The 15762-nt window shown below is 44.0% G+C and overlaps 1 protein-coding gene across 1 annotated transcript in view; it reads right to left on the bottom strand.

Annotated features, from left to right (window-relative positions):
• The window catches only part of Nucb2 (nucleobindin 2), a 35426-nt gene extending 20198 nt beyond the window's left edge, over positions 1-15228 (bottom strand). Inside the window, exons 1-2 of the mRNA XM_021167821.1 lie at positions 15113-15228; positions 9808-9978 (exon numbers count right to left, since the gene is read on the bottom strand). The gene's annotated coding sequence lies outside the window, so the exon portion shown is untranslated. The remainder of the gene's footprint in view (positions 1-9807; positions 9979-15112) is intronic.
• Positions 15229-15762: the final 534 nt, after the last annotated feature.

Here is a 15762-nt window from a genome sequence, read left to right as displayed (position 1 = left end):
GTTTGAAAAACACAATAATGAAAAAGTGTGTCTATCGGGAAGAATGCTGGAGAGGTTTCTGTAGTGTACTGCTTATTATGCTCATCTCTTACACGTAGGATGTCATGGGGTTAAAACAGAACAAAAGATTTCAAATATCTTAAATACAATTGTTCAAGTTTTGTTGTTTCCTAAGGATCCATAGCCCTAGGTCTCCTGCAAGGATCAGAAAGAAAACATATTTTATACATACAGGCTTATGAAAGGGAACAAATCAAGAATAATGTTAAGAACATCAACAGCACAGAGGAAGGCACACAGGAAACAGACGCAGTAGTCAGAAAGCCATAGAGCAGGGCTGAGACCTGGAGGGACTGACACAACGCGACAGCTACCTGTAAGGAGCCTTTGCAGAAATGCAAATCCCCAGGGCCTTTGCTGGCCTCGGAAACCAGAGACCCCAGTCTTTATGGAGTACCGTAGCTAATTCTGCAGCATTAGAAATCACTGCCCTTCCACACATTGCCTCTGTCTGCTCTACTGTTCAGAATGCTTATCTCCAAGGTAGCTTGGGGGCTGAGGCAATAAAGCACTTGCCAAACATGCATAGGACCCTGCATTCCACCCACAGCACTGAGGTAGGGGGCAGTGTTCCCATGTTTGTGTGTAGATGGGGAGTGGTGCACATGCATGTGTGTGCTTACATGCATGTGGTGGTCAGATACTTCAGAAGCTGTCCACCTTGATTTCTGAGACAAGGTTTCTTGCTGAGGCCTGGAACTTACTAGGTGGACTAGGCTGGCTGGCTAGGGAATCTTCTTGTCTTCATGGCCCCTGTGCGGTGATTACAAGCATTTGCCACCCAGCCTGGCTTCTTACATAGGTTCTGGGAGTCAAACTCAAATCCTCATTCTTGCCTAGCAAGGACTTTACTAACCAAACTATCTCGCCACTGACGGTTGGGTTTGTACTCTAATACCGGCTGTGACCAGTCACAACTGTAGCTGCGTCATCACAACTCAGTCACTGGACACTTTTAACGTGGAGGATTTCTCTAGGCCTCACTATTCTTTCTTTATTGAGACAAGGTGTCACGTAGCCAGGCTGGCCTCAGACTTTCTGAGTAGCAGAGGATGACCTTGAATTCTTGGTCCTCCTGCCTCTTGCAGGTCTGGACCCTCACAACCAGCCGGTCCTCAGTATTCTTTAAGTTTGTAAATCCCACCATCAAATTAGTGGGTAAGATAGAGATTCTTCTCAGATACCTAATCCGAAATACCAATTGCTCATGCTCAAACCAACTGTATGGAATTACTGGGCTAAATAATTTACAAATACCTTTACATTAAACTTCTAGTTGAATAGGGCTTACTGTGCAAGCCTGACATCACACTGGTAAAGCAAGAGGCTAGCTCCAGTGCTCAGACACAAAAACCAACAGCAAGAATAGCACAGATCAAATCTAGAGAAAACTGAAAAAAGAGAGGAATCTAAGAGATTTCCCTGGAAACAGAAGACTCTGCCCAAAGGCCCGACTTGCTTTCGGGGGCAGGAACAATACTCAGGCTGAGACACTGATGGGCCTGTGTTCTTTCATTCTGGGTTGTTTTGGTTTTTACTTGGCTAAGACAATTCATCATTGTATGTCATTCAAAACCAAAAGCTATTTTGCTTTTTAGGAATTTTAAAAAGCCAAAGACTGAGATTTGTAAGGAGAAATCTGTGTATTTAAATCAAATATCATGATAAACACAATCGAGGGGGAAAAACACATATTATATGATTCAGTCCATGTAAAATGCCCCCAACAGACAAATCCCTAGAGAAGGAGATTACTGCTGCTTACAGCTGCTGGCAGCAGGCGAGGAAAGCAGAAATAAAGACTACCAGGGAGAGGATCTGTTTAGTGGGGAGGAGTATGTGTTAAATCAGAAAGAGCTGACTCTAAGAGCAGCATTAGCGTGCACCAGACACCAGTCAAGTGGACACTTTACATGAAGATGGACGATAGCTCGTGTGGCGACCCATGCTGTAATTCCAGCTTCTGGAGGCTGAAGCAGAAAGACTGAGCCTGAGGCCTAGACTACATGACTAGACTGCATAGTGAGGGTGTGTGTGTGTGTGTGTGTGTGTGTGTGTGTAAATTACATGATATAGAATCATCTTTCAATTTTACAAAAAAGAAACACAGCAAAATGTCGAGCTAAATGTTTTTAATGTGAAGGAAAAAAATATAAATGGCACTATGCTAGCCATGATTTATAATTTTCCATAATCTAAATTCTATATTCTTGACACATTCATTGTTTATTCTATCACTATCAGAGAAAAAAACATGATCTTCTTTCTTTGTAATTTTCTTGATAATTCTGTCAATTTTTACTTAAGGACAAGGCTACACAAATTTAAATTTTCTAGCCCTCTGTCAGACTTTACTATTTGAGTGACTTTGTGTCTGAGGCCAATTTTAAATTAGTTGTGCTCCTATTAGTGTGTTAATATATAAGCATGTACAAGTATATACATGTACACAGTTTTGTATATCTGACAACCTCTGCTTTCTTTCTTTTTGTTTTTATTTATTTACTATGTGTATGTGTGCATGTGTGTTCACATGTGTCACAATGAATGTGTGAAGATCACAGGACTTTTAGGAGTCCGTTTTCTCCTACCACTATACAAGTCCCCTCTCAACCTTCTTTCCCTTTTCAATTTCTTTTAGATTTTTTTTTCTCACATGTTTTGCCTTCGTGTATATCTACGCACCACACGTGTGCAGTGCCCGGGGAGCTCAGAAGAGGGAGTTGGATCCCCTGGAACTGGAGTTACAGATGGCTGTGAGCTGCCTTGTGGGTTCTGGGAACCAAACCTGGGTCTTCTACAAGAGCAGCAAGTGCTCCCAAACACTGAGCCATCTTCCCAGCCGCATCTGCCTTCTAATCCACATATTTCCTGTTGAAATTTACTCAGATCACTGAGTCTATACTTAAGCAACTTGATACAGGATTATTTAGCTTAATATCTTAAAAGTCAGGGGTTGTCTTTCAATTAACTGAAAAATACTGATTGACCAGGAGGTAAGAGCAATCCGGCTATACTACCTGAATGTCATAAAAGTCATTGCAGTTTTGACGTTCTGTCCATTTTTCTTACTGTCATATCATCAAACTTTTTGCATTATCATTAAGTCTTACTGGTCACTATCTTCAGAAGGATTAAGCTAAGTGAGACCCAGGGTTGCACAAGTGTGACCATGGGACTCGGAAGGCTTGAGGCCACCCTGGGCTACACACAACAAAGGGTTGCAGTCATAGCTCAACGGTGAGCTCTTGCCTAGCATGCATGGAGCCCTAACTCAATCTCCAGACCTACTGGGCGGGGAAGCAGGGAGAGGAGGGCTGTAGTTTGGCATTCAAGTGCTCTTCTGTAAGCAGAGAAAATGAGGCAGCTGGCAGAGGTGAGCAGCAGTGCTGTCAGAGGAACAACGTGACCTTTTCATTTATGGGCACTAATTGCTTTACCAGACTGTAGACAGGAAGCTACTACACAAAGCTGTGTTACTTTATGTTCTGAAACACACACACACACACACACAAATTCCCTACGAGCAGCCATGGTGCACTGTTGAGGACAGCAGAAACCGACTGCAGGTCCCAAGTACTGGGCTGACAGGGCGGATGTGGTCATCTCCAAGGCAGATACGCAAATGTCAAACTGTCAATAACGTCTTCCTAACACTGAGCAGATGTTTCATAACTTCCAGTGGCATGCGACATAAGAAAAGGGTGGAGGACATAACTCGGTGGCAGAGTATTTATCCAGCATGTGCCATGTGCTAGGGGAAGGCTTGACCTCAGTGAAGTGGAGAGGCAAAGCTGATTTCAGTCAACGGGAAAGGCTGACAAACTGCTTCTAATGTTCTCTCGCATGCCTCCAAATGATACACTAACCCTAAAGGGGAAAGACACAGGCACAAGAGCTTGTGCTCTTTTGAAACAAGGTCTTATGTAACTCAGGCTGGCATCAAACTCACAGTGACACCTCTGCCTCAGCCTCTTGAATGTTGAGGTTACAGATATGCATCTGTGTACCTAATGAGAACAGATTTTTTTATTTTTTGAAATGCTTATTAATTATTTTTTTTTTATTTAGAGATAAGCTGGCCTAGGTAACCAAGGATGGCTTTGAACTTCTGATCCTCCTGCCTCGACCCGCTGGAGTGCTGAAATTGTAAGTGTACACTGTCATGCGCAGTTGGACGTTGAACTCAAGGCTTTGTGTATGCTAGGCAAGCACTCTGCAGACTGAGCCACGTCCCTGGCCCACTTCCTTTGGTTTCCACAGACTCGTTTTCTGAAGTGTCCACTCATCAGCCCATGCAAGATAGGTCAGTAACTACTATGAACATGTCCACAGTTCAAGACTCTCTTCGAGAACACCAAATCTAGTGACTGCACATGCTAGGACTGAACCCAGGGGCTTCCTGCATCAAAGCAGGCACTCTAGCAACCAAACCGCATCTCCAGTCTATGACTGGGTTTTCATAGCACTCCATGGAAGGACTCTCGGAGAAAGAGCTGGCCAAAGTTCCTGACACATTACATTTAAAACTACAAGGCAGCTTCCCAAAGATGTTCCAGTGAGCTCTTGTGGGGGTGGGCGAAAGGAAGAGTTGCTAAATCTGGCTTGAAGAACCTGGTCCAACCTGCCGGGCATGTTCACTTAGCTCCTGGGGCATTCTGATATGATGTGTCTGAGCAGCTAAGGAACAGGACACCTGGGAAAGAACACGTTGGTGCTGTTCCTCCACAGCTGACAGCTGTCAGGGCTTCTGGTTAACAAACAATTAAAGGGAATCTGAAAGCCCTCTGCCAGCTTATGCTAACACCGAGAGAGCCCCAATACCAACGCTTGTGAAGTTCAAGTTACAGGATTAGAAGAAACTCCCAGGCAATGGAGTCTGACAGGAAACAAAGATAGGCTGGAGAGACTATGCAGCAGTTAAAAGCCCTGATTGCTCTTCCAGAAGGCCAGAGTTCAGTTCTCAGCACCCAAAGTCACAACTGTCTGTCTGTACCTCCATCCCAGGGGATCAGACACCCTCTCTGGCCTCCTTGGGGTACTTCATGCACATGATACCCAGACATATAGGCTAAACACTCATTCATAAAATAAAATTTAAAAATCAAATAAATGTCTTCTAAAGATGTGTTTATTATGTATATAGTGTTCTGCCTGCGTGTATATCTGCTTGCCGGCAGAGGGCACCAGATCCTATTACAGATGGTTGTAAGCCATCACATGGTTGCTGGGGAATTGAACTCAGAATCTCTGGAAGAGCAGTCAGCACTCTTAACCTCTGAGCCATCTCCCCAGCCCCATAAGTCTTTTTATAAATGCTGTGCAAAACCTGTGTATCTAAATTAATGTGTAAAAGCACTTTCAGGAACGAAATGGACTGTGCATGATAAATTATGTCGCGGCTGGCTCGGTTTTCAATGGCAGCATTTTGTTTCTATATGCCATAATGGTCATGTGTCCTACCAGTGAAACACAGGAATCCTACGTGTGAAAGCTACCATCCTCTTCAGGACGTTCTGTTTGCCTTGCCTTTTAATAGCTACTGCCTCTCCTTATTGCATGTGGAGCTCGGAGGTGACCTGCAGAAGTCAGTGCTCGCCCTCCACCCCCTTCACATCATCAGGCTTCTCAATGAGCGCCTTTCCCTGCTGAGCTACAGAGACAGTCATCTTGTTCACTTCTTTCTGATCAATGGAAACCATTCTAAACGCATTTTTCCCCCTCTACTAGATTCTAATCTTTTGGTGCTCATTCTAGATGTAACTAGAACAATTAACTTAAACATGGCTTAGGTCCTTAATAAAGACTGAGAAATGTCAACTGTTGCCCTAACAGAGGAAATGGAAAGTGTTCGAGTACATTAGGTAGAAGAGTAATGAGAGAGAAAAAAAATCGCTTTAAAAATGTTGAAAGTGACAGATCCAGTTACGGACTTCCATCGACTAGAAGATGTGGGAATGTTGCACATGATTGCAGAGGAAGGACAGCCGACAGGAAGAGGAGGTGTGAGCTAGTTTCCTTCCCTCACCAGGTTTCCTTTATCACCCTCTTCTTCCCTAAGGACGACACAGAGCTTGAAAGGAGACAGTGCACCAACTGCTGACCAGCAGACAAAGCTAAACACTACAGGCTGAGAGTTGACTCTAACAACAGGATAACATGAAACCCATTCAACTCACTGGATAGCCCAGGTTGGTCTCAAATTCACAGCATTCCTGCCTCTCAGCCTTCCCAGTGCTGAGATTACAGGCAGGAGGCCCCCAAGTCTAGTATGGTGTAGTATGATGTGAATCTTGTTGTGGTGGTGGTGGTGGTTGTTACATGTTGAGACATATAACCCAGATTGCCCTGAATTTACTATATAGCCAAGGATGAAGTTAGACTCCTGATCTTTCTGTCTCCATCTCCTGGGTGTTAGGATTACAGGTGTGCACCTCCACACCCAGTTTATAAGGTGCCAGCAATTGAACCCAGGGCTTGGTGCATGCCAAGCAAGCACTTGACAAATAAGCTACATCCCTAGCCCCATGATATGATAACATGAACAGTACAGACGCAGAAGGAATCAGAGCCTTCTCCTATGTATCCAGTAAATCTAAAACAAGCCTCCCAAGTCCAGAAAAACAACTCAAAGCTGTGACTCACACAGAGACAGATTTCTTAGCTGTGAAATCACTCAAGTAGTGAAGAGGTTATCCAATTACGAGTATAAACTGTGTAATTGTGTGTATGAGAGATAAATAGGTAAGTAGGTAGGTAGGTACATAGATAGATTGATGGATGGAAGGATGGATAGATGGATGAATAGATAAATAATACCATATGGTGGTACGTTCACATGCAAGGCAGAGGAGCTGGGACTACAGGTACATAAGGGATCATGTCTTACTTTTTACCTGAGTTCTGGGGATTTGAACTCAGATCCTCATGCTTGCATACCAAGCCTTCTTATTCATTGAGTCATCTTCCTAGCCCCACCCCTGCCTTTGTGAATCTGTTTCCTTTAGTTTTCCTTTTTAATTTTCCCCGGTTAATTAATCCCCACCCCCATTTGTTCTTCTTTTTTATTTTAAGGCTGACATGTGGGTGGTGGGACTGGAATCCAGATCCCAGGAAGAGTGGCCAGTGCTCTTAACTGTGGAGCCTTCTCTCCAACCCTGAAAAAAAAAAAAATGTTTTTAACTGAGCTGAGCCCAGCACATGGGAGGCTAAAACATGAGGATGGCAGCAAGTTTGAGGGTAGCCTGGGCTACAAAGTGAAACTGTATTAAACCACCAAAGCAAAACAAAAGATAAGGACTATTCAAGAGGTATTCGGGAACAGGCATATTTAATCGGATGACTCAAATGTCAAATGCATTTGAAAACCCTGTAAGATGCTCAGAAGGTAGTGTAGTTGGAAAAGAGTCTGCTTAGCCTGCTAGCCGTTCAGGACTGAAGAAAACTAGGGATGGTGGTTCCTGCCTGAAATCCCAGCACTAAAAAGGTAGAAGATGAAGGATCAGAAATTCAATGTCATCTTCGGTTCCACAGTGAGTCTAAGACCAACAGGAATCTGTGTAGCACCATGCCTGGCCATGCCCACGTATTAAGAGGAAGAGCAGAAGAGCTTGTGAAAATGCAAACACACTTCATAGAAATAAAACCATAATCTCTCTTTATCTCCATCCTATAAACACTGAACAACTGATTGAATCTTTACATTCTTTCTCGATTAAAATTCCATTCCCTGGATTGCTGTTTCATTTTCTCAAGGTTGTTCATTTCAATTCACTTTTTTTTTTACACTAAAATAATGCCAGTTGAACTTTCTATCCCAGGCCAGCCTCCATTCCTGATCCTCCAGCCTCTACCAGCCTCCGAAGTTCTAGGATTACAACTGTGTCCTATCAGAGCTGGTCATCCGAACTATTTTAAGTGATAAAACATGGTATGTCTGTAAATTATTTACAGGGAAAAATCTGAAAAGAAATACTGTCATGCCCTGGCGCTAAGAGTATTTAGGTAGCTCCATATAGAGGGTTTGAGGAGCATGAGTAAGGAAGGCCCTGGCTTCAACTCCTAACACTGGCCCCTGAGCTGGTATACTTAAATAAGTTATGTAAGGGGCAGTAGAAAAACTTTCATGCCAGGTAAGAGCTAAGTGACTTTAGACAATCAATTCCTTTCAACTAGCAAGCTAGGCTGAATACAAAGACTACACCAAGAGGGGTCACACTCATCAACAGTCACTTCTGATGACTGGTTAAGCGGCAATCTTGGGGAAAGGTCTCTATCGTTCTAGTGTCTTGCTTCCAGACAGGCCTGCAGTTTCATACATGTCAGCTTGCCTTTGAACAACAAACATCCACTGAACATTCACGGGTGGTTGTTTTTAAACAACCAGAACAAATCTCCAAACAAGAGGAAAGTGCCTTTATAACGAATCATAGAACAAAAGAAAAGGAGGGCCGGGCACAAGGGCACATGCCTGTAATCACAACTCCAGAGGCAGACTAGTTCAACAGCCTGGCAGACTTTGAGTTCCAGATCAGCAAGATCCCGTCTCAAAAAAAGACAAATTAGGAGAAAGAAATGACCTGAGAAAATAGCAGGAATGCAATTCAGCACACAGACTACCTCTTTCTCCAGGCAGCAGTCAGACCAGAAGGTCTGCTCCCATCACCGAGGCTGTGTAAGTCAATGCCCAGGGCATCGGAAAGGAGAGGAGGGAAGCTCTATCTGCGGCAGAGAGTTCTGCTTCTCCACTGATATCCAAACCATTCCTTCCTTCTCAGTAGCATAAAGCCCATCCATTCAGCTATGTTTCCTTGAAGTCTTGGTTCAGGGAGTCTCCAGAGAGACAGAATGCCTTCTTCTTGGTCTTTGCCTGGCTGCCTGGAACTCCACTGTAAAAGAGGTCTAGAAGCCATCTTTGCCATTGAAGACCAGAGGAACCTTAGGGGCAACAGATCAAGAACTAGAAGGTGAGGCTGCAGTCAACTTTATGAAGTCCTGTTGCCTATTATAAGCTATGACTTCAAAAACTCTTTTAGGGGCTGAAGAGACGATTCAGCCCTAAGAACACTGGCTGCTCTTCCACAGAACCCCAATTCAATTCCCAGCCTCCATGTGGCTGTTCACAACCGCCTGTAACTCTATTCCAGGGCATCTGACACCCTCTTCTGGACTCTGAGGGCACCAGGCATACACACGGTGCACAGACATGAATGCAGGCAAAACACACCAATACACATAAACTAAAATAAAGTTTAAATTTAAAAGGCAGAATTATTTTAGGGACTGAAGGGATGGCTCAGTGCTTAAGAGCACACACTGTTCTTAACCCAAGTTCCATTCTCAACACCCATGTTAAGCGATTCACAATCATTTGCAATGCCAGCTCCAAGGGCATCAGATTCCTTTGGCCTCTGAGGACACACACACAAACACACGTGCGCGCATGCGCGCACACACACACACACTAATAAATAAATGAGTAAAATATTTTTTAAAAGAAAAATTACTTTAATCAGGGTATGGTAATGAATGCCTCTATCCCATCACACAGGTGGCTGAGGCAGAAGGATTGCTGTCAGCTCAAGGCCAGCCGGGGCCACATAGTGAGTTCTAGACCAGCCTGGGCTACATAGTGAGACTCTATCTTTCCTTCCTTTCCCCCTGGTCTCTTCCCGGTGTTTATTTGCTGCTGGCTGCCATAGTTGGTTTCTGTTTGTCACAGAAGACAATTCTTCACTGAACACTTACCTTCAGACAGGCCAAGGTTTTATCTTTTTTTTTGTTTTATTTTCTCTTTCTTGCACAGATGAGGCCACTGAGATCTCAGGTGGTAAAATAATCTACACAATATTAAGTTTGTGAAGATCAGGGCTTGGCTCCTGGCCCAGGTTTTTCCCTTGAAAAACTGACTGGTGTGTTCTAAAGGGAGAAAGAGAGATTAAATATAACAATGAATTATAAATGCATTCTTATGTAGCGGGGGGGGGGGACACACAAGAATGTGTGCTATCAAATACATAGTATGAAAATAGTATGTAAGAAAAGTATCAAATTAGCAGGACTTGGTGGCCCATGTCTTGAATTCTAGCTCTAGAGGCAGAGGCAGGAAGATCACTGTGAGTTCAAGGCCAGCCTGGTTTACATACTGAGTTCCAAGAGAGCCGGGGCTATGAAGAGGATCAGGTCTCAAAAACCTTTAAAAAAAAAAAAAAAAAAAAAAGAGTATCCAATTTTTATGACCTCTCAAGATACTGATAAAATAGACAAAGACCAGAACAAACAGATCTTGTGTACAATGGCTAAGCTGTTCTGCCCTGCAAAGAACTCAAGATAAGAGCATAAGGCTTTCTCAGCAAACAAATAAATTTTAAGATATACAGTTAGTGGTTTGAATGAGAATGGCTCCCTTAGGTTCAAACATTTAAATGCTTATGGAATAGCATAATTTAAAAGGACTAGGAAGTATGGCCTTACAGGAAGAAGTGTGTCACTAGGGGTAGGTTTTGAGTTTTCAAAAGCCCAAGCCAGGCCCAGTGGCTCTCTCTTGTTGCTGCACGTGGATCCAGAAGTAGAACTCTCAGTTCCTTTTCCAGCATCTGCCTGCCTGATACCATGCTCCCCACCAGGATACTGGACTAAACCTCTGGAACTGTAAGCAAGGCCCAATTAAAAGTTTTCCTTTATAAGAGTTGCCACGGTCATGGTGTCTCTTCATAGCAACAGACCACTGGCTTAGACATAGGTAACGTCTTCTTCTGTTAAAAAAAAAGTATTTGTTTTTATTTTATGTGTATATGTGGGTGCCTGCATGTAAGTACCCATGTGCACCATTTGCATCCCTGTGGTCCTGGAGACCAAAATTGGAATTATAGCCACCATGAGGGTACTGGGGACCAAACCAGGTCCCCTACAAGAGCAATAAATACTCTTAACCTCAAGGGAGCTATCCAGCTCCAAGGATAACCTGTTCTGTTAAATCCTTAGCTGGGAAGCCAGCTATGGTACTACCTACCTGTTGATCCAGCATAATGTAGAAAACAGAAGGATCAAGGCTATCTTTAGCTATATAGTAAGTCTGGGGCCAAGCTGGGCAAAATGAGACCATTTCCAAAAGAAAAAAGAAAAAAAGAAAGAGAAAGAAAGACAGTCTAAACAATTAACAAATTCTTAACTTAAATATTTCTTTATAATTACTTACCACTACTTGAAAAGAGTTAACTTGGAGATGATAGGATGGATTAATGGGTAAAGGCGCTAGCCACCAGGCTTGGCAAACCTGAGACCCAGCAACCACATGGTAGAAATGAACTAACTTTTGAAAGTTGTCCTCTGACCTTCCACATGAATGCCATGGTACACACATACAAAAATAAATCTTATAATTATCTTTAACTAACTTGACCTGTTTGTCACAGATATGCTTCTATTTATTATTATTATTAATTATATGTGTATGTGCCTACTTATTTGTATGTGCACCATATGCATGTAGGTACCTATGGAAGCCAGAGAAGGGTGTCAGAGCCACTGAAATGGAAGTTATAGGCAGCTGTGACCGACCTGATATGGGTTCTAGGAACTGAACCCGGATCCTCTACAAGAGCAGCAAGTGCTCTTAAGCACTGAGCCATCTCTCCTTGCCACAGATACAAAACTCAGTTCATTTCAACGCCTTCTCTGAAACCCCCTTACATAAGACAGGATATACATGGTTAAACTCAATGCTGAAAGTATTTCTATGCAGTCTGCAAAGAAAATAAGCAAACCAAACCTCTTCAAATTTTAGTAACGGGTGTCTTTGGGCAGTGTATTTAATATAAGACTGTCTATTGGGGAGGCGGGGGGGGGGGCCGCTGGAGAGATGGCTCAGTGGTTAAGAGCACTGACTGTTATCCAGAGGTCCTGAGTTCAATTCCTAGTAACCACATGGTGGCTCACAACCATCTGTAATGGGGTCTGATGCCCTCTTCTGGTGTGTCTGATGCACCAGTGTACTCAGATACATACAACAAATAAAATCTCTGAGAGAGAGAGAGAGAGAGAGAGAGAGAGAGAGAGAGAAGGGGAGGGGAGGGGAGGGGAGGAGAGGAGAGGAGAGAATATGCAGGTTACATTTTGTACATGACTTCAATACAACATGGTTAAAAACAAACAAAGAACCGGCACATTGAACCCTGAGCCTCTTTCCTTCACTTGAGAGTTTTTGCACTTCTCTTCCTTCCCCCCCCCCCCCCCCCCCGCCTGGGTGCTGGGAATTGAATGGATGCTAAGATAGAGCTCCATTCTTAGTCTGAAACTTGACTTTCTGAGTCTTGATTTTCCTAACTATAAAACTGGATTAAAATGGGATGTGGTGTCTACTGCCTATAATCCTAGAATTCAGGAGAATTAGTCAGGAGCATTGCCTTAAGTTTGAGGTCAAACTTGGCTACATAGTGAGTTCAGGACAGCCTGGGCTACATGAAACTCTGCCTCAAAAAATTAAATAAGTATGAATTATTTTCAACACATGTTTTGTGTTTTACTTGTTTATGTATTTATTTCATGCGTGTGCACACGAGCTCCATGACACTTAAGTAAAAGTCGGAGAAACACTTGGGGGAATTGGTTCTTTTTCCACCTTGACATGGGTTATGGGATTGAACTTGTGACATCAGGCTTGGCAGCAAGCACCTTTTCCCTCAGAGGCATCTTGCCAGCCCTTCAATGTGTTTTAAAAACTAGCACTTGATCCTTCCAACTCCCAAATACTCAAGAAATATTTTGCAGACACCAGTCACTAAAAGTGTCCTTTAGGAAGTAGGACACAAGTTTAACATACATTATTGTACCACTGTCTGCAGTGACACATACAACATATCCTAAAACAAAGACACCAGAACTAACGCCCATAATCAGTAACTACTGATTTGAAAAGTTCCCTAATTGCCTTCTTATGATTTCATTTCACTTTGTATTTAGTGAACACAAACGAACTTGGCAAAAGTCGTGTCGACATCTGTAATGCCAGCACTCAGAAGGCTTAGACTGAAAGACTGCTGTAAGATCCAGGCTAACCTGGGTTACATATTGAATCTGAGTCTACCCTGTCTTAAACAAACAAACAAAAAGTATACTGAAAGGATATAAAAAATGTAAGAGGGGTTAGAGGGATGGCGGTTAGGAAATAGAGGTTAAGGGGATAGCTGTCAGTAAACTTTGTCACATAAGCATGAGGCTCTGAGTTTGGATCACAGACACCCACATAAAAAGCCAGGCAGGCCAGATGCATATAATCCCAGCACTAGGGAGGTGGAGACAGAAGGATCCATAGAGATCCTTGGCCAGATACTCTGCCAGATAGGTGAGTTCCAGATCTCAAAACATAAGGTGGAAAGTAATTGAAGACATCTGAAATGGGCCTCTAGCCTACACACACACACACACACACACAGTATGAAATGAACAGTAAGTACCTTAGGGAACAGAGGAGAATAAATGCAACAGGGGCTCCACCACAGAGCAGTGGGTAAATGAAAATAGCCTAAGAACAGCATCTGTAAACCCACAAGGAGGCAGAGAGGAATTGTTACAATGTATTTATGGATGTTTTAAAGGACAACTTGCAGAAGCTGGTGCCCCCTTCTACCATATGGGTCACTGGGACCAAACTCAGAGGGAGATCAGGCTTGGCTGCAGGCGCCTTTATCCACCGAGTCATCTAGATGGCTCTTGGAAATGAATTTTTGCCCCGCATCAGACAAACCTAATGATGGAGGGTCCTGTGCTCACCTAATAACCAGAGTGATACTATCTGAGATTTCATTTGTAATCCTAAATTTCCATTATTTTAATGTTCAACCCTGTTAATTGTGTTAACCAAGGAACATGTGTTGGAACATGGACCATTATTTGTTGAATTTGAGTTTTATAGAACCATAACACAGCTTATGTGAGGAAAACTCCTGATACAATTTCTAAAATAAAATAATCTGAGCATTACTCAAGTCCAGTTACTTAACAAAACCAGCCAGGGAAGACCTTAAGAAGCAATTTAAATAGCCAAAGGCTCCCTGGTCCAAATGCCTGATAGAATACCTCTTGACAATTCTTTGCGACAATCATCTCAACATTTTAAGCTTTCCTGTAGGGAAATCCCAAAATTAACCATAACTCACTATACCAAATATTTTCATTTAAGCCCCGTATCCTCCTGCCTCAGGCTCCCCTAACAGCTGATATTGTGTGAGTCACCACTTTCCTGCCTTTTGTCAAAATCAGGATGATTGGGGAGGGGGATAAAATGTATATTATTTATCCACAGTTTCTTAAATAAGAAACTTAGACGATAGCACTTAGCATTCAATTGTGTAAAAGGTACATTAACCCGTGTAAAAGGTATAAATTATCAGAACAAGGGTTCCTGTTCATTTTCATTCTCTTCCCCTCCACCCCTTTCTGATTTTGCAAAATAACTGTCTGGTAAGACTGCTGTCTGTATCAACCACAATAACCACACCAGCCCACCGAGGTAACATTCAGCAGGTGCAACAAGAAAGTAACATCTTTCTCTTCCCCCTAAATCGAAAGGTATCCTCTTTCGCCTAATTTGTCACTTTGGGGCAAACGATACTACAGCTGGCAGGAACTTTCTCCTTAGTGGCAGATGCTGGCTTCACATACCCCGGAGAAGAGCTGGGCTCCTGGGCCTAGCTTTGCTCCACAACTCTGGGGGGGCGCGGAGCATCAGCCCGGAATCGATAGGTCCAGAGACCTCACCAGTGGGCGAGCCCCTCGCCCACGAACCCCGCCCCAGTCTGGATCCAGCACCTACTCTGCCTGCTCGTGCTACCCACCCGGAAGAAAAGCTCAAGCTCTCTGTAGCTATAAGAGTGGTGGAGTGGACCCGACCCCTCCGGCTTCATCTGGGAGACCCTCCCCAACCTTGCCCGCCCAGAACTCGGCCCTCCATGCTCACAACCAGGGCAGGGCAAGAACAGACCTGCGCCCTCTCTCCTGTGACCCGTCCAGCCTCCTCGAGGCTGGGATCTACACCCTGCTCCGCGCCACTGACCTTCTCTGCAGGGTCCCGGCGCGCGAGGCTAAGCCGACTGATGCCCGCCGCGAGCACACCAGTTTTCCCTGCCCACGGCCCTCCGCCTTGCTCTGATCTACAGCCTAATGCGTGCCCGCCTCCTGGTTGCCATGGTGACTGCCTCCTCCCCCAACAGCCGCTAATTGGTCCAGCTCCGGATCGCGGAGAACTCCTATTGGTGAATTGGTCCAGGGACACGCCTACGCGAAGGCACTTCTGGAAGACCTAGCCAAGAGGGACGTGGCGCTCTCCGAAGCGTGAGGAAGCCGCGCCTCTTCCTTCCCTTGCTATCCTAAACTAGCTCGTAGTGCATGGCTTAGTAGGGTGAAGTGATGCCCGGGGATCCCCCACAAAATCTTAGGGTTTGCTAGGCTCTTGGTCTCTGGCATGAGCCTGCAGCGCCCACAGTGGTGGAGAAAAAAGTGGCATCCCTCTTGTGAGTCCTTGGAGAGCCTCTTTCTTGCAGGGACTCAGACTGGTTGGTATTTAACGTACCCCCACCCTCCTTATCGTGGTCCCTGAGTCCCTGTGACTTAATAGCATCTACCTCTCAGATACATCTTTTTCTTCTCTCTGCCCCGTGGAGTCAAGACATCTTCAACACATTTAACATTAACAACATTTTAACC

Source organism: Mus caroli, chromosome 7, assembly GCF_900094665.2.
Source record: "Mus caroli chromosome 7, CAROLI_EIJ_v1.1, whole genome shotgun sequence".
Classification (NCBI taxonomy): Eukaryota; Metazoa; Chordata; class Mammalia; order Rodentia; family Muridae; genus Mus; species Mus caroli.
The sequence above is the reverse complement of the archived record's forward strand: the minus strand, read 5'-3'. Positions and strand labels throughout refer to the sequence as shown.